The 26608-nt window shown below is 38.4% G+C and overlaps 1 long non-coding RNA gene across 1 annotated transcript in view; it reads right to left on the reverse strand.

The window, feature by feature from the left end:
- Positions 1-10567, reverse strand: part of LOC149782722 (uncharacterized) — an 18727-nt gene extending 8160 nt beyond the window's left edge. The window contains exon 1 of the long non-coding RNA XR_016414428.1: positions 10413-10567. This is a non-coding gene — a long non-coding RNA (uncharacterized LOC149782722). The remainder of the gene's footprint in view (positions 1-10412) is intronic.
- Between the last annotated feature and the right edge of the window lie 16041 nt (positions 10568-26608).

The following is a 26608-nucleotide window of genomic DNA, read 5'->3' on the forward strand; positions in this document are numbered from 1 at the left end:
AGATTGTGGGAGGAAATTGTTTGGTCACTATGGGGATCATCAGGTGATGACTATAAAATGTATCAACTTCAGGACTCTCAATGACCCAAGGTCCCGCCTCAAGTAAGCCTGAACGTTGTTAGAGGACGCTCAGTTTGTGTTATATATGCGTTCTAATGACGCGCCCAAATTTCGCCGTGACGCACCACGTTTGACCATCTGTACCTGCAACAATTATAGCAACCTTTGTCAATCCAGAAAAAAAACCCCATCGGATGTATAAGGCGGATCGATTTCGCCATTGTGTTGGAGTGGGTGGCAAACAACCCAAAATTCTTGCGCATGAAATTGGTACTCAGGATACGATCTGCTTCCTGTATTTACTGTATATACTGGTTTATAAGACAGAATCCAACCTCAGACTGCACAGACCAGATCTGACGTCTCATAATGCGCCGGCAATTCTAGGTCTGTGCAGTTTATTAGGAGTAATTAGTAGAACAAACGAAAAAGACCCTAATTTACATGCTCACTATCGTACGACAGATGAGGATCTTTATCTTCTGCAGTTAGATTCGACTTATAAGCGAGTACATACAGGTATGACTAGAACACGGGTGAATTAAAGACACTCGATGGATATATACTGAAAAGATATAACTTGATCAGATGGAAATTTGCAAGGAAAGTAAAAGTACATTTTTTTGTTGTTGTTGCTCTCTTTAAACCGTTAGGCGACATTTAGCTGATTCAGAGGGACACTGGATCAAAACCTATCGATGTACAGGGCAATACCTTCGGTGGTATTGTTGGAGACAAAGGTATGTCATGTTGCTCAATTCATAGCGTGCAATAAGAAAATAAATTTAGCCAAACCATTTCTCCGTGGTTTCATGATGCTAAAGCTACAGAAGTGGTTAATGCAATATTTTGAGTACAAAGTGATCTATTCGTCCAATAGAATCAAACTATTTAAGACTGATAAAGAATGGTCGTGTATTATTATCGAAACATGTAACTTTTACTCTGACATGATGGTTAACTTTAAATGCAACAATGGATTGCCCGAATGGGTAAAATCATGTAATGACCGCTACCAGCCTCGTGGATCTATTCGATAATACTATAAAGCGCGTAAAAATAAATCATAACCACAAACGCCTATCGTTGCCCAAGCACAATCGGATACCATAACAACAAAAATAAATGAAACAATAACCAGGATGGAAGCGATCGCAATTTATGATACTGACAAAGTACCTAAAATAAAACAAGTCATCGATAAAATTTCTCAAATAGAAAGACTCTTAAGCCTCCCCTTAGTATAAACATACCTACTGTGTAACAGCTAAAACAGTTCGCCTTGCAACATGGAATGTACATACCAAGTCGTATGAGAAAGTCTGACATGTTTAAATTACTGAGACCCATATTTGTACTGAATCTAAAATTATTGCCACCATTGTTTGCCACTGAAACAGCAACAACAAAACAACGGTAAAGCAACGGTTAAACAACTAAAGCAATTTGCACGTGAACATACTATCTGAATAACAAGAAGGGCAAGAAAAGCGGACACCCCTGTGGTACTAGACACGTTTGAATAACACCGTCTTCATGCTGAGGATGAACTAAAACATCGTCTCCCATCTGATATCGCTACTTGAGCGGCAGAGTACTTTCTTATCAACACATATTTTGATTGCTAGGATTTTTAGTAGATGTAAATGCGCCTGATATCGATCGGACAGTGTAAGTCGCTGCATAAATTATATGCGGGTTCTGTTAGACAGTAGTACGATGTGACTGAAACACAGAACCACCAGTTCTTTATCATACCCAGAGGTGTTTCTTAATTCGATCGAAGGCATAGCGAAATGGAATCGACGGCTGCTCGCTTACCGCCAGACGCAATTATGACGGATGATAATATCCGTGAGGTTTCAGCAAACACTCACTGCTGGATTTATGAAAAAACTTTTACTTCGAGCGATGCTAAAGTTTATGATTACTGATACATTCTGGTGCGTACAGAGGCGATGCACAACGCGTGTAATTTTCAACTGCGAATTTACCCTAACAAAACTAAAATCCCTGGAATGTTTTACAACTTGAGTGGGTACGATGGTCACTTGATCATGAAAGCAGTAGTCACGACATCACCGTTACCGACTAGTGTGATCCCAACAACATGGACAAATACAAGACGTTCCGGCTGGGCCAAATGCAGTTTATTGATTCGTTACAGTTTCTGGATTTGACTTTGGACAAGTTAGTGAGCCTGGCATATTAAGAATTACTTCAACAATGCAAATCAATTGTAACTTGTGACTTTGGCAGTAGTAGCAATAAAAGTAGGTCTGAAACAGCAGGCGTAGTTGTACAAGATTATATACTGTTTGGATTTTTACCAACCGTGAAATCAGGTGACTTGATATCGATTACACCCACAGCACCTGTTTAACTTCCATGTCATAATAACTGGCTGACACATATTCGTTTTTCCCATGTAGATCAAGACGATCACGTTGTTAATCTGCGAAAGATTATCGATACAACTGCACATTAGAGATCGATCTGACATTCAATAATAACAAAAATGACAGTCGAACACGGACGTGTGAAACCTGTTCGTGTAATTAACGCTAGAAAAGCCGTGTATATGACACATTACGGAATGGGCTCGGTCATGGTGTTCGTGGATTATTTGCGAATGCACCAAAAGCACTCGCAGCCTTATGATCATGCGCTGAGCCCATTGCTAAGCAGGCTGCAATGCGAGCTGTTGAAAGTTCCGCTGTGGATCGATTGAAACCAAAGTGCTCGCTGGCAGTTTAGTCGCTTAGAGATCGAATACGGCAATTAATAACACGAGCACCATTAACAAAATTCCAGTTACATTACTTTCGACAGAATCAATGCCGCTTGCAGTAAGTAAAGTCATTAACGTGGGCGCTTTTCAGCGATTGTCAGATTCAGCGAGTGTAAATGTGGCAATGGGGCTAGCTGCAAGCTGTCACGAAGTGGTATAAAAGAAAATCAATAAGGTATAAGTGGAAACTAGAAGTTTTTGTAATGGCACAGTTCAAAGAGGTATTTGATCCAGCATTTGATATGGGAGCGCCGGTGCAAGTGGGTCAAAGCAAGAGATATTTTCAGTATTACTCGTATCCAACCGGGGATTCCAATCACTTAAAAATAGAATTGCAAGTGCAATACACATCAAGGATTTTCCTTCCATGTGAGACATTCTTAGAAATTGAGGGAAGACTTGTACTGAATGACGATACCGATTCACCCGCCAATCCTACGGCGGTATTTATTGACGATGACATCGTAGTGTTGTTTGACAGTGTACTTTAGTCCATTGATGGAAAGGAACTCGAATCAGTTTTGGATAACATTGACACGACTATCATTGGACTTGCTAGACATGGCGATGATTACACGAGAACCGCTGATCCAACAATGTTTTATCAAGGATACATCTGACAACGCGGCCTGTCAACAATGTTGAATCAGTCGACCTAAAACACACACCAACGTTGCTAATGATGCAGATGTACAAACTGTTGTGTGCCCTAGATGCACTTTCAATGGCGAATTTGCTCAGCGCCAAGGGCAACGTCGTGGAGCCTCGTTACGAGTTCCGTGCGTAAATCAGTCATATATTCGATTTTAGTAGAGATGTTCGCAAAGGTTATTTCTGGAGCCAAATACAATCACATTAACCCGCAAGAACAACTCTAACGATGCAATTTGGCGTGGTGCGGCTGCTGATGATGGTAGAGCTGTATTAGAAACATTAACAGTGTAGATGTATGTGTTACCACCTTCACTTTCTACAGGTTCAATTTTGTGATTGCTTATGCAGTCGGGAACCACTTCACTAGCGCATACCACAGACGTTCACTCATCAATCGCTATTGTGGGACAATTCACTTAGCATATTAGTACCTAACACGGTCTTACTCCACCATAACATGTTTATGGCGTTTCAACTTACAAATTGAAACAATGTACAAGCTCACAGCAAAATGATATTTGACGACTTAGAATGTAACTGAGGTCTGGTTGCGGTTAAACGGTCATCAAGAAACTTCTGAAGAAATTCAGCTTTAATTTACAACCAGTCATACTGAACGTGCATATCACAATTTGTGGTCGTATATGGACCGGCATCAAAACATTTACACAGGCTTGCAGTGTTCCCAACATGACTTCATGATACTGTACCCGACGTTTTTACTTTCAATGGAACACTTGGAGTTGTTCCGACAATCCGTTGCGGACATGTATTTTATTTTCTTGCACGTGTAGGTAATGCTGGTGGTGGCTATCGGTACTATGATGGAAAATTCATAAAATCCATAATTGAACGTGTTAGGTATTTAAATAATTCCTTTATCGCGAAGTGAAGATCGGTCTTACTCAAAATCAACTTGCGAAAATAAAACACTGAATCAGAAACAATTGTGGGGTCACACTCTCTCCGGCAAAATCAACTGGAAATGTACCTGTGTGGTTGATCCAAACACAGCTCGCACAGCTTAATGCGGCCAAACACAAAAAGACTTCAGTAACATTAAAATTATCCAAGTTAGAGGTGACACAAATGCAAAAGACTGGTGGAATATTTCTATGCATTGCAGTGATCACAGCATTGTTTGCAGCATCGACTCCGGGGGCCCCGAGTGGCCGAGTGGTCTAAAGCGCTCTCCGTTACGGATCACTGCCATCTCACCTCTGTCTGCGTGGGTTCGAGTCTAGGATTCGGCCAATGTGGGTATGTGTGAAAGCTTGCCAGTAGCTTCTCGTGGGTCGGCGGTTCTTCCGGGGATTTTCCCGGGTTCTTTCTCCACCATTAATACTGGCCGCCATGCATAGCCTATCGTGTGCTGAAAAATGGCGTTAAACCCCACAACAACAACAACAGTAGAATCGACTCCTGAGGTTGCAAAAGTTGCATCGTTAGGTGCTGTCGGAACTGCATCGGAAATGGCTTTGGAAAAGGGGGTTGAAGGCGGAGCCTCGAGTGGCTGTATAAGAAATGACGAGGCCTTCGAATACCAGGTCGCATAAGATCGCTCCGTTGACCCGTCCGTTGATCAATTTTGATTTGCTAGCGATGACTAAATCAAATATTTTCATGATGTTTTTTATGCAAGTTGAACTTGCATCGGTGGTGCTATACACACGTGAAAGTAGCACCATAAGTCTGGATTTGTCAACAAGCCCTGTCACTCACTGGGTCGCATACGTGGTAACTCATCAGCATAGCTTATATTTAGACTCGTATGGACTTGCATCACAAACTGAAGTTGTTCATTATTTATCCCGGGGCACTGGTGGACGAAAACCATTTTGTTCACATTTATCAGTATAAAATCAAATGGATGGCCCCATATGCAGTCATCTTGTCATTGAAGCGTTGTATGCGCTGGACATTCGAAATATCCACTATCTTATAAAAGCAAATTATGCCATTGTTTAGTGGCTACATGTTGTATACTGGAGCTACTACCAACGGGACTGGAAGTTCACCTTCCATGGGTATGTTTGTCTATTCTGAGGACAAGGCATTCTGGATTGTATTTACTGAAGCATGGCAAAACATAGATGCAGCGAATGTACAGTTACACAGGTACTATTGTAACGTGTATGCCATATTAATTCAAATGAGCACAACCGAAACTATACACTGTATTTCTTACTAACTGATAGAAGTACCAAGACTGTAGTATTATACATGCAAAGAGGTAGCTTATTTATTCAATTGCCTCGAATAAAAAATGTTTTTTTTTATAGTTTTCCAAACTTCATCAAAATTGACTCTATCCAGAATATTCATATTCATTTTTGCGTTGACGCCCCCCACCCCCAACATTTTTTTTGTGGACACCCAACCGCTCTTCAGCCATTTTGGGCTGGCGACCTTAAAGGTGACCCCCTTTAGTGCCGAAATTTTTAAAAGGCTTTATATGTTATAACCTTTTTGGTCCAGCACATTCATAGTCATGCTTTCATTGACGGCCCCACCCCAACCTATTTGTTGTAAACGTGAGCTTACTCACCCGTAACACCTGTGACAACTAGGGTTTATATAATTGATCACTACGTTGTGATGACGTCTGGACACGAGCTCTGCTGTTCATTTGGTAAGGTCGTTTCAAGGTCTCGTTGAAATATGTTGTGCTTTGATTTATAACTGGTAGTTCTTGCGGTGATCAGATTAAGTCATGGTGCCCACAATACAAAAAACATAATCTGTATTCACTGGACATACACAAACCTTAATAGTTGTTTGCTCAGAGTAGCATTATTATTTATTCATAGATTCAATGGCGTCACGGGGGTGTGGGTGGGTGTGCGGACCTCGCTGGGTGACACAGAGCGGGGTGACACCAAAATGACTGTCTATACAATTTTCTACGAATTCTGTATGGTCTGTTACGGAAGGAGGTCCATGGAGGTAACACCATGGGTTGCCGCACTGGGTGACGCCAACCCTAGTGACGCTACTGCATAGACTGTCGAGTCTTGTTCAGTCGGCTGCTAATGTATTGACCTCGATTTCAACACAAACTTTACAAACGCCTTGATGACATGGACATGAGTTGTACAGTAGGTGTGTTTTTAAATATTTGTAATTATCTATGTGCAGTGCATGCATATTATGTTTTATGTATTTAAAGCAAGGCCTGTGTGAAATGACTGCTCATCGCGCCATGATACACACTATCGTCCACCTTTCCATGTAATGGAGGTTGCAAAGGGGAGGGAAGAGGGAAGCGAGAGGTTGACATTTCATGGCAGACACGTCTGAAGTGGGATGTTGGTGGGCGAGGGATTACATCATAGTTGTTAAGGGATAAAATACAAGTAAAAGATACAGTATTGGTCACGATGAGCTTCTTTTGTTGTACGGCTGTAGTACTAACGTGTAACTATCGATATCATTATACTAGCACGATTATCGACCGATAAATAATGACCAAAACAAAATGTAACCTCAGTCAGTGAAGCGTAAAATATGGGTTATAATAGTCTAATACTGCCACGAGGGAGTATAGTTCATCTAGAAATGTCTCCGCACCAAATTTCAGCAGCTAAAAATTTATTATACACACATGATATTATTGATATTATTGATAAGAGAACATATACAGATTTAATCACATATTAACACAATTATAAAATAAAATAAGCAAGATATGTTTTAAGTTTTAATAATTAAAAAAAATCAAAACCTACATTATTCTATTCTATTTTATCTCTTTTGTATCACCACAAAGACATAATTATGGGATAAATAAATAGGCACATTAACCAAAAGAACCAATACCTCAGAAGAAATAACATAAGCTAACAAATTTAGGAACAAAAACGCATTAATACAGAGGGATAGGGATCGTCCTGTCTATTAAGGAGTAAATGATGGTACCAAAGCTACGTGGCTAACGCGAGGTAACACGGATCGTACCAGAGCTCCCCAGAGGGAAGGACGAATAATAAGAATATTACGAAAACACAAACACGGGATCACAATTACACTTTACTATTACTATGAGGTATAACATACACGTCACCAAATTTCATGTTTTGTATGTAGGATGTTATGTACACAGCACGCAGAAACCCTATTAGGTCATTAGCTAAACACAGACATACTATAAGCCTTTAAGACGTGAGATGTAAGACACAGTGATCTTTTATTACACGGAGATGTATACAGTCATCTAGTTTGATGATTCAAGCATGAACAGTGACAACACAAAATAAACTCAGTCCGTGAAGCGTGAAATATCGATCACAGTGACCTACATTTGTAATTAGGTTGATGTATTCATCAAGATGAATTCAGTAACCAAGTCCCGTGATTTCAGGTGTGAATGTATGCAAAAACAGCCACAGCCAACAAAACAAAAACAACTTGCATGTGAGTTAAACGCTAAGACAGTTTACCTAAGCCTGCATATAGTCATATAGCTTATACTACCAAGTACAGCCCCAGGGCAAGAGGAACGAGGCAACCGCTTTGGGCCCCAAGCTCTTAGGAAATCAACTCCGCAATGCCATTTTCTTGCTTGAGGCCCCGTTTATCGCTTTTACTGCCTTGGGCCCCCTCACATCCCAGGGCCGGGTCTGTATACTACTACTACTACTTTTAGTACTACTACTAATAAAAATGCCTTTATGTTGAGAGGATAAACGTAAGTAGCATTAAAGGTTATCGCCAAGATGGTCCTTATAAAAATGTATACAAACTATATATATTGTGACATCCCGTTATCTGCCACTTTAGTTTCTAGTTCTAATCTGTCTTGTTTGGAATTTGAATATCTTAAATATTTTCGTTTATAAAGCTTTTCAGATGAGAAATATCACGTTGTATAAATTATATACCAAATCCGGTACTCTTCATAAAGTAATGTATATACTTTATTCAGTATTAACCAATTTAACTTTTATGAACTGCTATCAATCAAGATATGTAAATGATAATTTATAACTTTTAATGACATGAGATTATTGTATTGATGTATACATTACAGGTAAATTATGTTTCGTACTCGCATTGTTTATTGTGCTAAACGACGGCTTTATTCCGATTATTGTATGCGAAATATCTTATGGATTGGTCATATTTTATTGCTCTAAAAATGAATCTTTGGGGTTAGACAACACATTCTCCAATTCAGGTAAGTGTGTTTGTGTGATTTGGATTTTTAATGTAGCCTTTATTATATATATATATATATATATATATATATATATATATATATATATATATATATATATATATATATATATATATATATATATATATATATATATATATAGTTTGACATTTAGTTTTAAAATATTTTTATTCCATTACTTGTTATTGTAATGAAAAATTGTTTACTGGACTTGATTTTATCCAGTACTGAGTTTAGTTCTGTTTGACCGGATTGACTTTTTAAATTATGTTTTTCTATTTCTTTTCCATTGATACCTATAATAGAAATATTGTATATAGTTGCTTACCTTAATCAGTGACAGTTTTGGTAAACAACGTGTGTTTTTTAATTTATGTTTTTAATTCTTTCTCAGAGTAAGAATCATTAAGTTGAGTCAAGGTCATACCGGGACTACGTGATTTGAAACACGTGTCAACTGGTAAACAAACTTCTATTTTTTCAAGAAGGATGAACTTTTGACCCTCATCCGGGAATCTGTTAGGGTCTTAAGTAGCCGTAAAACTGATGTTATAATAAAAATTATATCGGTCGTGTTTTACCATCTGACACGTTAAGTTGTGACCAGTATGGGCTGAATTTTTTTCTCTTTAAATTATTGAATTCAAGTGATTATTTTCCCTGGAAATACAATAGTGCTCTGGTATAATTCTTGGACAAAGATATTTATTGGCTTTATACAGAATTAAAAACTGGAATACTATTTTCTGTGATTCAACAAGAGACTGTTGACACATCATTAGAACGCTGACTATTACTTATGTCATCGCCTTCCATCTTGAATTTCATCGGGATTTGAACTGAGAGTCACTTAGAATCTTTCATTGGTAGGACTTGTGTTTTTTTAATTCTTGGATTACAATTTGGGAAAATTCGCAATACCGTAAGTTCTTTTTTCTTCTCATTTTTCAATTTGTAGTCTAGGGAAATAAATTATTTGTTAAATTTTACAAAGCTTATTGAGTTCTCTATTTTTGTTACTTATGTTAAGAGCATAGACTCATAACACTTTAATTTTTTTTCAGTCATATCGATATGATATCTGCATTGTGACAGTTAGTGATATCTAGCACTGGGACGTCATTCCGCAGACATATATCATGATGTCCCACCCACTCACATTATCCTGACACCAGACCAACCAGTCCTAACACTAACCTCTTAATGCCGATCACCTAGCGAGGCAGCTGTTAGTGTCATTTTTTATAAGTCTTTGGTATGACTCGGCAGGGGTTCGAATCAACGACCTCCCGCATCTGAGGCGGACACTCTAACCATTAGACCAGCGGAGCGGTCCCAATTCAGGTACTGTCCTAACCGCACGTAAAAGAACTTTAAGCAGAAAACGAGAGAGAGAGAGAGAGAGAGAGAGAGAGAGAGAGAGAATACCCAAACAATATTTCCAATGTTTCCAGCTAAGAACTGTGACGGGGGAAAGAAATAACTTACATCCACGAAACAAACACTATCTGAATGACGGGATAACTATAAGCAAGAAATTAAAAACTGGAAGAAAGAATAGAAATAATAGAAAAATTGCCTTAAAAATCACATGCATTTTCTGCGATGCTGTCAGACCAAAATAAGCGTGAACACTGGGATGATCGTGTGATATATATATATATATATATATATATAGAGAGAGAGAGAGAGAGAGAGATAAAGATATATAAAGCGAGAAGATATACTTACCTCAATAGATTTTCAAGTCAGCGACAGATGAAAGAAAAACACAAGTGTCAGCTCTTACTGCAGCGGAAGTTTTCTTCCTCGTAACAATTCGGAGTTAGTGCATTGTATCACGCGCATGCTTCATGTTGAAATCCAGACAGAAAATATATAGTTTTATTGGGAAAACAAGTAAATGCGTAAATGCTTCACTGCACCTCGAAATGACTTCACCCTTATTGATTATCCGCACCTATTTTTATATTCCAACCACGTAAACGCGCATTCAATTGGTAACTTCGTGTCAAAAACAAATATATCAACTAAATTTGTTTAAGAGATAGAGTATTATCTTGACTGTATTTCATTATTTGCCTATCTTCTTTTATTGATTTACTTTTCTGAGTGTCTGTTTAAGGTTGAATGTATCGCATTTATTGGGTTCTCAATCGAGTTTAGCATGTTTATATCAATGAACTATTTAATTGAATTAATTGAATCTGCTCGGAACGAAAGATTATGAAATCTGTAACAAATAATAACCACGGTTATGAACGAATATGACTTCTAAAGAGAAACATCAATGTTAACTTGTATTTACTACAAATGGTATGCACATTGCATAATTAAAATAATCTCAGCAGAAGAAAGGATTTTTGAAAATAATTTTTTCCTGCCAATATGCCGCTTCAGAGTAAAATATTATCAGTATATCGCCATATACCCCTATTATGCACTGACGTTGACGTAACAAGGTCTGTGAATATGGATGCATGTACTTTCTATACAGTCAATACTCGTGATTACAATACATCCACGTCGAACATAACAATCAATTTGCTTTCTAGTCAGACCGTTATGATACTGTAAATAAAGTAGAAGACTCTACTTTTAATTTTCGACCAAGATAAACAAATATGTCCTTGTTTCCAAATAAAACACAATCGTGATACTACTACTACTACTACTACTACTACTAATAATAATAATAATAATGCGGATTTAGTCGAGCTCCTAATATTTATAAGCTCTAAGCGCTTTACAATATTAGATAACACATAAAAACATATATAACGACAAGATTAAAAACCAAGCACCATGAAATTACAAAACAAGGACATGCTGACAATAATTAGGGGAGTAAACATTAATAAGTCGATAAGTCTGCTTTTGTAGTCTTACAAGGAAACATTCCCTTATGATTAACGTGAATAAATTTGTTATTTTATGGAGCTATGTCACTCAAACAACATTATTCGACACAATATTTGTTTTTACACCAATGAGCCAGTCATCTCTTAAGCACACGATGCATACATAGTGAGGTGGCGAACACAAATCAACCTCGCGAATCATCGAACCATTCGGAAATCCTTTGATGCTTTCATATTATTTATAAATGCTACCTCTGAGATACCGCTTTGTTGACACCTCTTAGCTCCATACCAGCATATATGGCTGGTTAGAACTTAGAAGTGACATCCTGTTTTTTAAAGTGTTTTTTGGTGTTTGTTTCCTCTGTCCTCCCGTTTGTGTGTAAGTATCATTGTGTAAAAACAATAATGCGGTAAAGTTTTTGCAGGGTTGCTTTATTTTTTTTCTATCAAGTTATTCAGTTTTCTTATCCCATATAGCTACATGATGTACTATTTTCCCTATGTCAGTGCTTACAATGGACCTGATTTCCATCATAGTAGCTTAGATTTAGGGTTGTACTATTACTCCATGAGCTAGGTACGGCTATTGAATACATTTCTTCCCTTTCCCTATAGTTTGTTGTTGTATTCAGTGACTCTGCCAGAGTCAAACGTCCATGTGTGTAAGTATTTGGTGCTTTTGGTGTTGTTGTTTGTGTCTGGACAGCCTTTTACGTCAAATTCATGAGAGTTTTAGTCCTTATTTATCCTTATCTAAAAAAAAGCCTTTATAAAATAATAAGGTGTCTACCTGTTTGTTTTGTATATGCGTATGTGTTGTGTGTCTGTAGAAAATATATGCCTTAGCATACGGGGTGGGCTTTGGATACTCATGTTGTACAAAAAGGGTTTGAAATCATCCATCACGCGGACGTGATGGAAAACATCCTATTTAAGTTTTAAATTAATTGTGCCGTAGCACATGATGTGTTCACATTCGTGGTATTGGAGTTCTCCCTCATTATAGATAATGTGTGGAGCGTCCAGATGTTTTAGTTTTATTTGCTTATGCCTTAGCACATGGTAGTTTTGTCAAATTATTGTGGATGTATATTGATAATGTGATGGTTTCTTGATGGTTCCAAATCCCAAGAACTAAAGAGAACGGCAGCAGCAATAATAATACCCGAAAGCAGGATAACACTCGGAGACAGACTCTCGGATGCATGCTCCATCAATACAGCAGAATTTTGGGCGATAAACAAGGCACTCCAATGGATAAAAACTCAACCACATAAACAATATGTTATCATAACAGACTCTCTAAGCGTATTAAAATCCAGAGAGACTGGTACAACAAAAGGTAGAGGTAACATGCTGGAAGAAACACAAATGTCCATTCGAGAGATTGAAGGAAAACAACACAGTGTGGAATTTTTATGGGTACCATCGCATATGCATCTAATAGGAAACGACAAAGCAGACCAACAAGCAAATCTAAACCTTATGAACACCTCAGTAACACATCTTGACTATAGTGTACAAGAGATATACAGCCAAATAAAAACTATAATAAACAACAAATGGCAACAACTCTGGGAAAATACCAACAAGGGCAGACAACTATTCCAACTGCAAAAAGAGGTCGGCAGAACCATCATAACATCTAAAGACATAAACAGCACTGACCTCCGTGTTATCAACAGATTAAAAACAAGAAAAACTTTACTTAAAAGCAGCTTTGGAAAGTACCTCACCAAAGAAACAAACCAAAACATAAACTGTCCCCATTGTCCAAGAATAGAAACATTGGACCATGTTTTCAACACCTGCCCCAAATATCGCAGTCAACGAAATAACTTCCACAACAAACAACATAAACTAGGATCACCTACAACATACCCAAACATGTTAAATAAGATACATAACAAAAATATTGAAAATACATACAAAAATATAATATGGTACCTAAAACAAATTGACAAATATGATAAAATTTAACAAAACAAAATAGAAATTATTGGACATTCAAACACACAAAACAAAGAAATCAAAACTAACACAACTAGGAAACAGGCTAATATATCTAAACCTAGGGAGAAAAAACAAAAAAATTTAAATAAAAAAGACTAGATATCCTTGAAAAGTCTTAATGACCCGAGCATTCGGCAAGGACAAATGTCCTAATCAAAATAGAAGTAGCCAGAAAGTTAACACTATATAAATAATCAACCTGAAAATAGAAATAACTAAAACAGATTAATAAACCTAAACTTATGGAATAAGAAAGACCGGATGTCCTTGAAAAGTCCTAGAACCCGATTACTCGGCAAGGACGCCGGTCTCATCAAAATAAACTTAGCTGGAAAAATAAACATTGTACAAATAACCTAATTAAAAAATAATACTAATAATAAACAAATAAAAAAGTATATATATAATAAATACCCTAACCAACGTAATCTAAAATAGGGCCAAATAAATAAAAACAAAAATGGACCTAAAATCACAAATAACACAAGATTAATTACATCCACACCGGACTGGACTAAAGAGATAAGGTAAGATCTCTGGCCAAAAGGCAAGTCCATATCACGCACCCCCCACCCCTCACCCCCAAAATAATATAAAAAAATATATAAAAAACAAACAAAAATGACAATAAAAAATAATTAAAAAAACACAAAAATAAATCAATAATAATTCTGTATTAAGCAACAAAAAACAAAAACAAAATTATTTACTTCACTGTTCTTAAAGGTGTATACGAATATGTATGTCTGTTTATATATATCAATAACTCTCTTTTATTGCCTGTCAGCATGTGCACTTCAAACTAACATAATAATAAACACATAGGTCTGTAAGAACCAATTCCAACCCAAGGAAATAGTAATATATGAGGTGGCCAAATCCCTGCCATCGGGTCCGGTCGCACAAGGCGACAAAGATTGGCAATACTCAAACAAACCATCATTTAACCATAGGGCCCAATAAGAAATCAGAATATAACGTGACAAAGCCCAGTCATCAGGCTATCTAAAACACATCATCTTAAGCCCAACATTACATAAGTCTAACATTTTCACAAAACTAATAACACTTAGAGGCACAATGTAATTCCAAAACTCCATCAAGTAAATGAGAACAACGGCCTAATAACCAGAGAGACCAGTCACAAACATCAAACCGGACTACAAAATTGAAAGTCTAGTCGGAACGAAAAACATCCCACCTCAACAACAGAAAGCAGAAAGAAGACGGAGAAGGAAGAAAAAGAAGACTGACATCGACTTTCAAATTGCCTTCTATTAACGAGGTTCTTCCTATGGTTTATGAAGTACTCTTTTGACAAAAGCTCTATCCACAGAATCCTAATCTGAACTTTTGATTACCACCATCAGTATTCAAAACCCCCAAAAAACCTAACATGGTACAAAAAGTATACAGGGTACCTGATACCCAGCTGTTTGGCACCTTTCCGGAAAAATAAAGGTACACCATGTACACAAAATTCCAATCTTTTGTTAAAAATAATAAAGAAAATTATACAACTCGAACAATTTTGAAAATTGTATAGGTGGCTCACACATTATTGGGAAAGTAAGTGTCCAACAGTAAAACTGGACGAAAATTTGATCGTACGAGTCTCAGCGTTACAGGGCGTACCAGCATCCAATGGCTCACAGCGTCACAGGGGCACCTTTACTTTTTGCCTCGCCTAGACATGTACAAAATCTCAAAATTAAGGAGTGCGACATTGCACATAAAAACGGGGCTGTGGTGGCACAATACCCACAGACCCGACTAATTAAGAATCCTGACCTTCAGGACTTAACCGGTCGAGCAAGCACTAGCTGCGCAGGCGACCTAAATTTATTATCGTATCGTGTTCTTGTGACCAGGATCTTGTTATTTTCGAGTGTCCATAAGATATGTTTATTATAAAATAATTATGCATGTAATGTTTGTGTTGTGCCTTAGCATTTATGTATTTATGTTAGTGTTTGAATTTTATTTGGTTAGGTTCCGGTTATTACAATATGTAGTTGACCTTGGTAGAAAAAGCGGATTGAAATCTTCCATCACGCGGACGTGATGGATAACATTCTATGGTTTTGTATCATGTATGATTTATTTATCTGCTTGCCAGACACGTGTCTTCTGTTTGTCAGAGAGTGGGGGTGCGAGTGACAGATGAAGGTATCTGATATCATGTATGTGATTTTTTCAAGTTGTAATAAGTATTGAAAATTAAATTTTTTCGGTAGGTGTATAGTTTTCAAGCTTGTATGATACCTTAGTATTCATACGTATTTAGCTCTATGTATAAGGAAAATTTAAAAATATAAAACTATAGTGGAGGGGCAGGATTTGGGGTCCTGTGTATGTGTCGAAGTATGACTTCCCCTTTTCCCACTCCGCCACTATTTGTTTAATGGGTACGGTGAATCTGTTTTTAGTTAGTACAAAGGAAGTTTTAAATAATGAGTTAGATAGAATTAGTGGAGAGCTTCATGTTGGGGTCCTTTCGGATATCACAAAGCGACCTCCCCATACATCGCGGCACCGAACATATGACGATGGGTTATGGAGCTGATGATGGTTCGTTTGGCTGCTGAGAGACCCTCGACGTCCAGCACAACATAACAATGCGTATAATCTATGGAACACTACGTTTTGCTCCTTTACCATGGTTGCCGGTAATCAGCAACATTCCTACTCCACATCTCCGTTGTCAGGAAGCAACCACAAAACTGCTGGCTAAGGTCTATGCCAGTGAGAAACTTCTACCGTAGATGGACATCACTTCACATCCAGCAGTCCGCTTGGCTTAGAAATATCCAATCTGGTTAGATCCATTGCCAGAGGATAATGATAGCTATTTCGGCATGATGAGTGGTCTTCAACAGATGTGGTAAACCACTCCCTCGTAGCTGAGTCATCTCTTTGCTCTCCTGGCTTCACTGGAGTGATGAGTAGTCTTCAACAGATCTGGTAAACCATCCACTCATAGCTGAGCCATCTCTCTGCCCTCCTGGTTTCATTGGAGTAATGAGTGGTCTTTAACGGATGTGGTAAACCACTACCTCGTAGCTGACCCATCGCTCTGCCCTTCAGGTTTCACTGGAGTGATGAGTGGTCTTCAACAGATGTGGTAAACCACTTCCTCGTAGCTCAGCCATCTCTCTGCCCTCCTGGCTTCTTTGGAGTGATGAGTGGTCTTCAACAGATGTGGTAAACCACTCTCTCGTAGCTGAGCCATCTCTCTGCCCTCCTGGATTCATTGGAGTAATGAGTGGTCTTCAATAGATGTGGTAAACCAGTCCCTCATAGCTGAGCAATCTCTCTGCCCTCCTGGCTTCATTGGAGTGATGAGTGGTCTTCAGCAGATCTTGTAAACCACTCCCTTGTATTTATTCCTTTCTTGTTCTGAAGTAGAGCTTGTCATGAAAAATGACCTTCTAAAACTGCATAACAGTGGCTATGTTTTTCACAAACAAAAACATAAGAAAGAATCCTGAACTTGCTTTTGGTATTATCGAACTTAGATATATGGATTCGCATTGCCATCTAGGATTATAACTCTCATTAAATACCAAATGGACCTGTCGCATTGATTGCATTTCAAAAACAGCATCATCTCGATTAGTCAATAATCGAAAACTAAAATTCAAACTTAGCTATCAATTTTATCAAAAGTATATATATCTTGGAATATGCCAGTATAGTCTGGGATGGATGCTCTTTGATCGATTCAGAAAAACTGGAAAAACAACAGCTTGAAACGGTAAGGACAGTTACAGGACTTCCAAAATACATTAGTAGACAATCTCTCTATTTTGATACGGGGTGGTAAAGTCTGCAGTCTAGAAGAAAAAAAAAAAACAAAACTTATTAACACTCTACAACATTAAAACTATCCCAACTCCATATTATCTCACTGAATTACTCCCTCCCCCTGACTCCGAACAGACACATGATAACCTTGGACGTCCAAATAATATGGTAATTTGTAGTTTCAGGCTAAATGCTACCAAATCATATTTGATACCCTCAACATTATCTTTGTTGATTAATTTTTAACAGGATACTCAGTATAGTATGTATTACAGTGCTTTGAAAATTGTTTGTCCAAAAACCGTATCTAGCGAAAATGAAATGTTTTATCAATCGAACCCTGGATATTATCCATACTTGATTACGACATAATGTAAGCACATAAAAAGCTGATTTTTACCGTGTTCAACTTGCTAACACCCTTACGATGGGATCGTAACCACGATGCATTTGTTAATGTTCTGTCCTGTGTCTACAGTACAACGAACTTGGTTGATGTGAACATTACTTTTATTTTCATAATCAGCTATTATATTAGATTTACTGCTTTGGGGAAAGGGCGATGCAAATGAAAAATATAGAATTTTACATTTTGTATGCAAAAATATATAACCGCTACAGGGTGCTTTAATAACTTACTCAGGTCGTGATTACTATCATTGTGCCCCCTCCTCTCTCTCTCTCTCCAATCAATTTTCATTATTGTTATGTTGAAAATCGTGCAATACTTTGTATCATGTAAGGAGAGGGTAAATTAAAGTTGTTAGAAATTGTGTCTAATCCAGTGTTATGTGCCATTTTTCATTAATTAAGGCATTGCCTGACGTGGACAAATTTTCAATTTTCCATTTCATGGAGCTATTAAACATATGTAGTAGTCATACCTTTGAAATTTTCAGAGCCAGAGAATGGCACATTTGTTTTATTTTCTTTCCTCTGGCTAGCCAGCGTTAGTGTTGCCCGAAGTCACATGTATTTTGAAGGCTGCATCTTTATTGATACACTGTTACTCCAAAGTGCTTCAGTAGGTCACTTTATATCAATGTTGCTAACAAACCTAACAAACGTGCGTCAGGTATCTATGGATTGTGGTAGGAGTCTAAGCTGGTAGTAGATAACTGTAGTGTTGCGTAAAATGAAAACAGGGAAGAGTAACTGTTGCAGCTCACTCTTTCCATTTTGCATCATCCAAAAATAAATATTGGGCCTTTTTTTCTTTTTGGTTTGGAAAAAGTATTCATTATTGTGACCTTGAAATATGAAGGAAGGGAACGTTATGTCGGTACAGGCGAGTAGTCTTGGGCAACGATAAAACTCTGTCTGAACTTTTATAAGTTTGAGGGATTTGTAGTCTATGCTTGGACAATTATTCCTTTTCTGATTCAAATGAGTGAATTTATCAACAAATAATTGCAGTTGCATCAGTTGATAAATGCATGGAATATTTCCATTGTCCAGAACAGAACCATGTGATCAGACCCAGTTGCGTTTTTTTTTTTATACACTGTACGGAGAACTACTTTATACTAACTTCTATAAATATAGTCACGTGCAAAGTAATTTAAACAGTGAATTATAAGGCACGCACAGTGCATGCCTTTAATACGATATAAAAACTGTGGGTTTAGGCCTATATTTAATTAGAAAAGTGAATACACTGATTTGACAGAATCAAATAACAAGTCTTTGCAGTGTTTTGAATAAAAATAATTCTTTCTTTGAAAAGATTTGAAAACAAAGCTTTGAAACTTAAAATTTGACCAGAAGAGCATTGGGGTGTTACAGTACTTTCACTGCGGCTCGTTACAAATGAATTTCATACTATAGGTAAATGGACATATAGATTGAGAGATGAGGGGTTGTTCAATGACTAACATAACAATTGGACTCGAAGTCCTTCAGTGGGGTGTGTCAGAGATAGACCCGTCTCTCCCCCGTAGTAACTGTCATGGTCGATGTCTTGCACTTTTTGACTATTTGAACCCCCATCACTATAACCATTTACCGATATTCGTAATTTCATTTGGAAGTTGCCCCTGTAGGTAGCATAAGCTGTTAATGAACATGAAAACAGATTATAGAAACGAAAATTGGTTACTCACGTGTCTGGACATTAACCATTCGGCCAAGTCACAACGAACTCACGAACGTATCAAATCCAAGAGTCATTCATTTGTCAAACAAAACAACACGTCTTTTGCTTTGAACACTGAACTTCTACACAGACCACATAAACTATTTTAGATAAAATACCAAAACCACGCCGTGGAATGTTTAAAACCTTAAATCACCTACCATTGGTAGAATTTGTTTGATGCTGACGTAGTTACTACGTTACTGATACCGAATCCCTTGTTCTATAAAAAAAAACTACGTAGATGTCCTAAACAAGAATTCATACCCTAAATAAAGCTCTAAAACTGATAGGAAATATCTTTAAGAAAAAAAAAAAAAAAAAAAAAAAAATAAATAAACAAAGAAAATAAATTATAGAGTATTGCAATCATAAGAGTTTATCGTCTGCAGACTCAGAGCTTCCATAACGCCAGTTCTTGTGTAATTCGTCAACTGACAGTTTATTCCACGATAAACTAAAAAAGAATAAATTAAAAAAAAAGTTTTAAAAAATCCCGCAACATTAAACTCTTAATACATTAGCACCATGATGGTTCACTTGTAAAGATGTCCAACTCACAATCGGCTGGTTGCAAATGCGAACCCGGCCTATGTCAGACCAGGCTTTCTGCCATTGGCAATACCCTTTACTCCAGCTGCCTCGGATATAAATAGCAATTTGCGTTTCGATTTGCCGCCAAACACCAACAATATGTCATCGTTCTTCAAAACTTTTTGTTGCACTTTTTAAACTTTTTTGTTTTTACTAGATAGCATATGTGTAAACGACGTATGAAGTTTTGGATTATTTAGTTGTTTGTAACTTACTGTATACTCCAATTTTCCAGTGATGATAGTATGATAAACAGTTTCTCGTAATTTTATTATATAATTTAAATGTGGAAAATATTTAAAATGAATTCTATAAAGATTGGCTGGTACGGGTCGGTTTGAGTTCTATTCTAATTTTATACCTTACGATGATGCAGAAAATACGTTATTTAGCTGGAGGTCCGTATAGGCTGTGTGGATCATGAGTTGTACTTTAAAAGTGTCCACTGAATGACTAACGCTGGACTTGTGTGTGTGTGTGTGTGTAATGACAATCGTGCCACTTATGGAAGGAATTGCAGATTAAAGGAATTTTCTCATGTATACAGACAGACCAACTACATTATCTGGTTATGGCGACGTGGGGTTTGTTATGCCGTCACTGTGGTAGGTGTGGTAGGTGTGGGATGGGGTGCTTCCTATATTTATTTAAATTATTATAAAATTCTCATCCAGGCTCGATGTTGGTTGGAAATTAAATTAGTGAAAGATAGATTTAAAGCTCTGAGCCCCCAGTCAGCAATACCGACGGTTAAATGATTGAATATACAAAAATGTGAAATTAAACTAATAACAATTTAATAACAATTCAATAATCAAATGATTCAAATTTCCCAAGTACTCTCATACCGATCGACCCTGTGACACAGGGGCTCGTATCGTTGCTTAAAACTGACCTATCATACATGTACTATATAATAACTACAAGGGAGGACACTTCTCTCCTTTCTCGCGCGACCCATTTAAGAATAAACGCTGTTTTTGCAAGCACATTTCTCGTGGCGTAATAAATTTTGTACCGATGTTTAGCTCAGGCATTCGACTGGGTATCCGTATCAGAAGTTTAACTTAATATCATACCTTTAAGGAATGCCAAAACATTTTCCCAGGGTACCGCTCGACATGTACCTGATCGCCCCCGCTTAATATGCAAGAAGAAAGCGCTGGATGGAATAATGTTCTTTCATTGGTTAAAAGAAAATGACGTCCTGTATTTATTTGTAACTTATTTTCAGTTCGTCAAGACAAATTATTTATTCGTGCTGCAAGACCTTGATGCAGAATTAGTCTTATTGTTGTGTTCAGTTTTTCCTTTGGGCTGGAATTTATTTCTTCAAATTATTATTAATTCATTGGAAATACAAAGTGCTCATCTACGATATTCTTAAATAGAGACATGAACTTGGCATTATAGCGAATTCAAACAAAGAAACCAGGAATACTTACTATGATTCAACAAAAGACTGTTGGCACATCAGTACAAATCAGGTCATTGGTACATTAATACATTAGAGACTGCAGGTCACAAAGGCACATCAGCACCTTCAACTTTGGAAATTATTTGAAATACCAATAAAGTTTATTCAAAACTTCATTCATTAGGACTTATGTTATAAATTCTACGATTATGTAAGAATTAATTCGCAATACCATAACTTATTTTCTTGCGTTTATACATTTTATTCTGGAGAAATAAATTATTTGTTTAATTTTACAAAACTTGTTGGCTTTCACTATTTTCTGTTAGTTTAAGATCATAGCGTCGTTTTAAGTGGTAGGAGAGCCTAGGTAAACAACGACCCACAGGAAGCTACTGGCGAGCTCTCTTATCACATACCCACGCTAATGAAGCTGAGACCCGAACCCAGGTGATCTAGAGGAGAGATGTCAGTGATATGTAAAGGCGAGCGTCTTAGACCATTCGGTCACCCGTGGCCCCCGCGGAAAAATAGAAAAAGAATAAGAAAAGCTGAAGTGGCCGGAAAAGATGAAAGATGGTGACACATGATAACTTTTATGCAAACATGCAAATACCTTTCGAGAATAGTAGACCGTGCTACGTATTACTTGTTATCGGTCGCAAACCCGTACTGTTAACTGTTTGATGCTTACGTTTGCTTTTATTTTCTAATCTTTGATAAGGTTCCAAAACAGAACATTTTCAAATATTAACACATCTGAGGTCCCTTCCTTAACTGGGATATCTCGGTCAATTGAGGATCGGGAGGTAAATGCGTGGTCCGTTGCTCTTGCCAACGATGGAGTTCCATCCATCGTTCGTAAGGTACTAAAGCCAGTTTTCGTCTTTCCATCTAATTCCAAAGGTCACGTCTGAGAATTTTTCACCCCAGAGACCCATTTTATCTTTGAACCATAGCTCCCACGGGTCATGTAATTGCTGGTATCAATAGGGCTTTCAGCAAGGGTTTTAACAACAGGTGCACAAATCCTCCCCGTTGTACTAACATCGTTTTCTTTTGACGAATGTGTATTTTCTTTTGGACCTTTTGGCGAAGAATGTTGAGACAAATGTATCGTTCCTTTCAAGACATTCAGACAACATTCACACATGGTATCGATGACGTCTTTACAGAATGATTTGTTTTCGCATGGGTGGAAGGGCTTTGGGCAGGACAGACAACACGTCCCAAACTTTGGCTAAACGGGAAGGCAGTCCTTTTATTTTCTTTCCTTTGAGGGTAGAAGAGGGATGGCTAATGAAGGGGGTGGGGCGACGTGTTTGTTTGTTGTAGGGCACAAACAAAAAATACACTAACGTCGATGACTTGGCACACACCCTTTTTATCTTATTTTTTCACACAGATCAAAGGGTTTGTAGCCAGCCTTCTTGACGACCTCTTTGACTATCGCTTCGTCAAAAAGGGGACAATTTTTTTTTCGATACCGCCAAACAATCCTCCTCTTTGGTTCATCCTCTTTTTCTTTGGACGATGGAGTCTCTATTGGGGTAGACATCGATGCTTGGCTAAGCGTTTGTTCGATGCGGGTTCCAACGACGAGATTGTCATTTCCATTTTTGGACAGGAGAACGACAATGGTAATGGTGTCCACTTCTTTTAGGGGACCAATTTTTGGTTTAGGAGCAAAAAATACACGGAAGTCCATCGCTCGACATGTTTCCTTTATCTTATGTTTTGGAGGTGTAATTTTGGATTATGTTTGGAAAACCAAACTGAATGCACATATGTTCTACCATTGCAACGCCAACCCCCCCCCCCCTTACTTGCTCCTCTTTTTCTTTCGACAAGTCTTTTCTGCGATAGATGGCGATGGTTGGCTAATCGTTTCTTCGGATGCAAGTTCCAACGACGAGGCTGTCCTTTTCCTTTCTGGACAAGAGAACGACATTGATAGCGGTGTGCACTTCATTTAAAGGACCTAAGTTTGGTTCAGGAGCTTACAAATACACTGGAGTCCATCGCTCGACATTCGTCCTTTGAACTTATTGTTTGGAGGTGTAATTTTGGAGTACTTTTGGAAAACCAAACTGTTTGAACATATTTCCTACCATTCCATCTCAAAAAATCCTCCCCTGTACTTGATCCTCTTTTTCTTTGGGCGAGTGTGTCTTTTGTGCGGTAGACGTCGATGCTTGGCTAATTTTTTTTGGGATGCGGGGTCTAACGACGAAATTTTTGTTTTTTCCTTTTACTTTTTGGACAGGAGATCGACGATGTTAGTGGTGTGCACTTCTTTTAGGGACATCTTTTGGTGTTCAGGAGTACAAAAACAATAGTTCCCAAAAAGCCTTAGGCCTTTTTTTTATGGTGGAGGGGTCGCATCAAACTAAGTCTGGACAGGTCTTGCTTTGATAAATCCATTAAACTCTGTAACATGCCCGATCTTTCTTCGACATTGATGTTGGGGGCAGGTACTTTGTGAGCAGCTGCCATTGTGACTTAAGAGGGGAGGGTGTCAACGCAGGAGGAGAAGTTCCTGGAGACACCGATTTCAAATATTTCATCAATAGGGAAGAACGGGTGTCAAATTGGGTTCGTTTGGCATCACCACCAACGAGAAAGTGGAAGAACCTGAGACTACTGGAGACGCGGTCACCGTCGATGCAGGCCGTGGTTTGGGGATGTGGTGTCGCGTCTTGGCCGAAGTGCCTCTCTTGCGTGTAGAAGCTCTTTTCTGTTTTTTTTTTTTCTGGGGACTTTTCCATTTTTCTAGGGCCTTTTCTTTTTCTAGGGCTGTGACCTGGCCTTGACACTACTGCTCTTTTTCTTCTGGGTACGTTTGCTTTTATGGGGGTGGCTTTTTAATGGGGAGGACGTCGGGGACATTGGGGTCGCATTTTAAGAGGGAGCGATTGATGACACCTCATAGAGAACCGCTACCTCTAGGTTTCAAAATGATTTGCCTTTTGGTTTGAGTGTCGATGCGGCGATCTGTCAGCTGTATTAAGGCTACTTTGCTTCTGCCAAAAACTCTTTTGGTTTGACGAAGAATGTGAATCATGCCTTTCAGTAATTGATGTCACCGTAAATTATCGTATGACTTCTATGAGACTGGCTTCTAAGACACGAACACGTCTTTGTGGATTTTTCTCGCCACTAATGCCGTACAAGGCACGAATCAATTAGATGGGAAGATCAGACTGAGGGGACGTTATGTTGGCGATGTGTGAGACAAACCAAAAGTGTGCGAGGTTCTTATAGATTTTCTTAAGTCGACGGGGACGTGTACACTACAGCTTCCCTACGTCTTGACACCAGTGGTGGAACAGATTGGTAAGAAATCGCAAATAATTGGGGGTCATGTGTTTTAAATCCACGAGTACATCGGCGTGTGGGATTTGAGTGGTATCATCGTACACATAAGTCAGCTAAGGAATTTCAAACTGTTTGGCTAAGACTTGTTCTTGTGATTTACCTCTAGGGCTTAAAAAAGACCACGTAATGAGCAATGAGTCCAATGAGACTGGAATGCCAAAGTTGGCAAAGATGCTCTAAAAGACTGGGAAGAACATTGTGGACCTTCTTGCAACGAGATTACCAAAGAAAGAGGAAGATGGCTGCTCGAGTTCGCAAGCTACAGCAACTTGGTATTAGCCAACACCCTGGGACAACATAAAGGTTCACGATGCTGGACATGGCACGCACCAAATGGAACCCATCACAACCAGGTCGACTACATACTGGTTCAAAACCGTTACCGATCTGGCATCATTAGAGCAAAAACAAGGACATTTCCAGGTGCTGATGTTGGGAGTGATCACGACCTCGTGATTATGAACCTCCGAGTGAGGCTGGAGAAAATTAACAAGCCAAAGAACACCAGGCTCAAATTCAACCTTGAACAACTGAAGGACCCTAACATCTGCAAGTCATTCCAAGCCACAATTGGAGGAAAATTTGCTCCACTCCTTGTGATGGATGGTGATGTCAAAGGGATGACAGACACCTTCAACACAGTCATGACAGAAGCTGCCAAGAACATCATTGGCGTCCATCGCCCGAAGAAAAAACCCTGGATTACAGAAGAGATTCTGAAGTTGTGTGATGCCCGAAGAGAACTCAAAAACACCAGACACACAACAGGGGCAATGGAGTACCGAGAAATAAACAAGAATATCAGAAGAAAAAAAACTTGAAGAAAGCAAAAGAAGATTGGACTGGACAAAAGTGCACAGAAATAGAGAGCAGTCTGATAAAGGTTAACAGCAAAAAGGCATTCCAAATTGTGAAAGACCTCACCAGGCAGAAACAACCAAGAGTCAGTACCATTCAAGACAAAAATGGAAAATGCCTCACAGAAGCGAGTGATATTGCAAAAAAATGGACTGAGTATTGCAAAGAACTCTACAACCATCAGTCCACAGGAGACTCAGAGGTGCTTGAAGTTCCAAACTCCTCAAATGATTATGACTTCCCCATTCTCAAAGAAGAGGAGGAGTCAGCAATAAGAGCACTGAAGAATGGGAAGGCAGCTGGAGTAGGCAACATCCCAGCTGAACTTATCACAAATGGTGGTGGTGGGGGGGATCAGTGAAAGAGCTACTAACAAAAATCTGCAACAAGATCTGGCAGACAGGTGAATGGCCAACACAATGGACTCAGTCACTGATTATAACACTCCCCAAAAAGGCTATTGCCAGCTGTGCCAAAATTACAGAACTATCAGTTTGATCAGCCATGCTAGTTAGGTAATGCTGAAGATCATCTTGAACAGACTGAAACCACAAGCAGAAGAAATAATTGCTGAAGAACAGGCCGGGTTCCGAAGTGGAAGAAGCACAACAGAGCAGATATTCAATCTCAGGGTTCTGTGTGAAAAGTACTCGCAACACCAACAAGACATCTATCATGTGTTCATAGATTTCAAAAAGGCCTTTGACAGAGTGTGGCATGATGCATTGTGGGGGGAACAATGAAGAAGTATAACATGGGTCAAAAGTTAACCAATACCATCAAGCAGCTGTACGCCAAGGCTACCAGTGCAGTAATTGCCCAAGGTTCTGTGTGGGACTGGTTCCAGGCAACAGTGGGAGTG

Source organism: Sinohyriopsis cumingii, chromosome 15 (genome assembly GCF_028554795.1).
Source record: "Sinohyriopsis cumingii isolate HCF-2022 chromosome 15, ASM2855479v2, whole genome shotgun sequence".
Classification (NCBI taxonomy): domain Eukaryota; kingdom Metazoa; phylum Mollusca; class Bivalvia; order Unionida; family Unionidae; genus Sinohyriopsis; species Sinohyriopsis cumingii.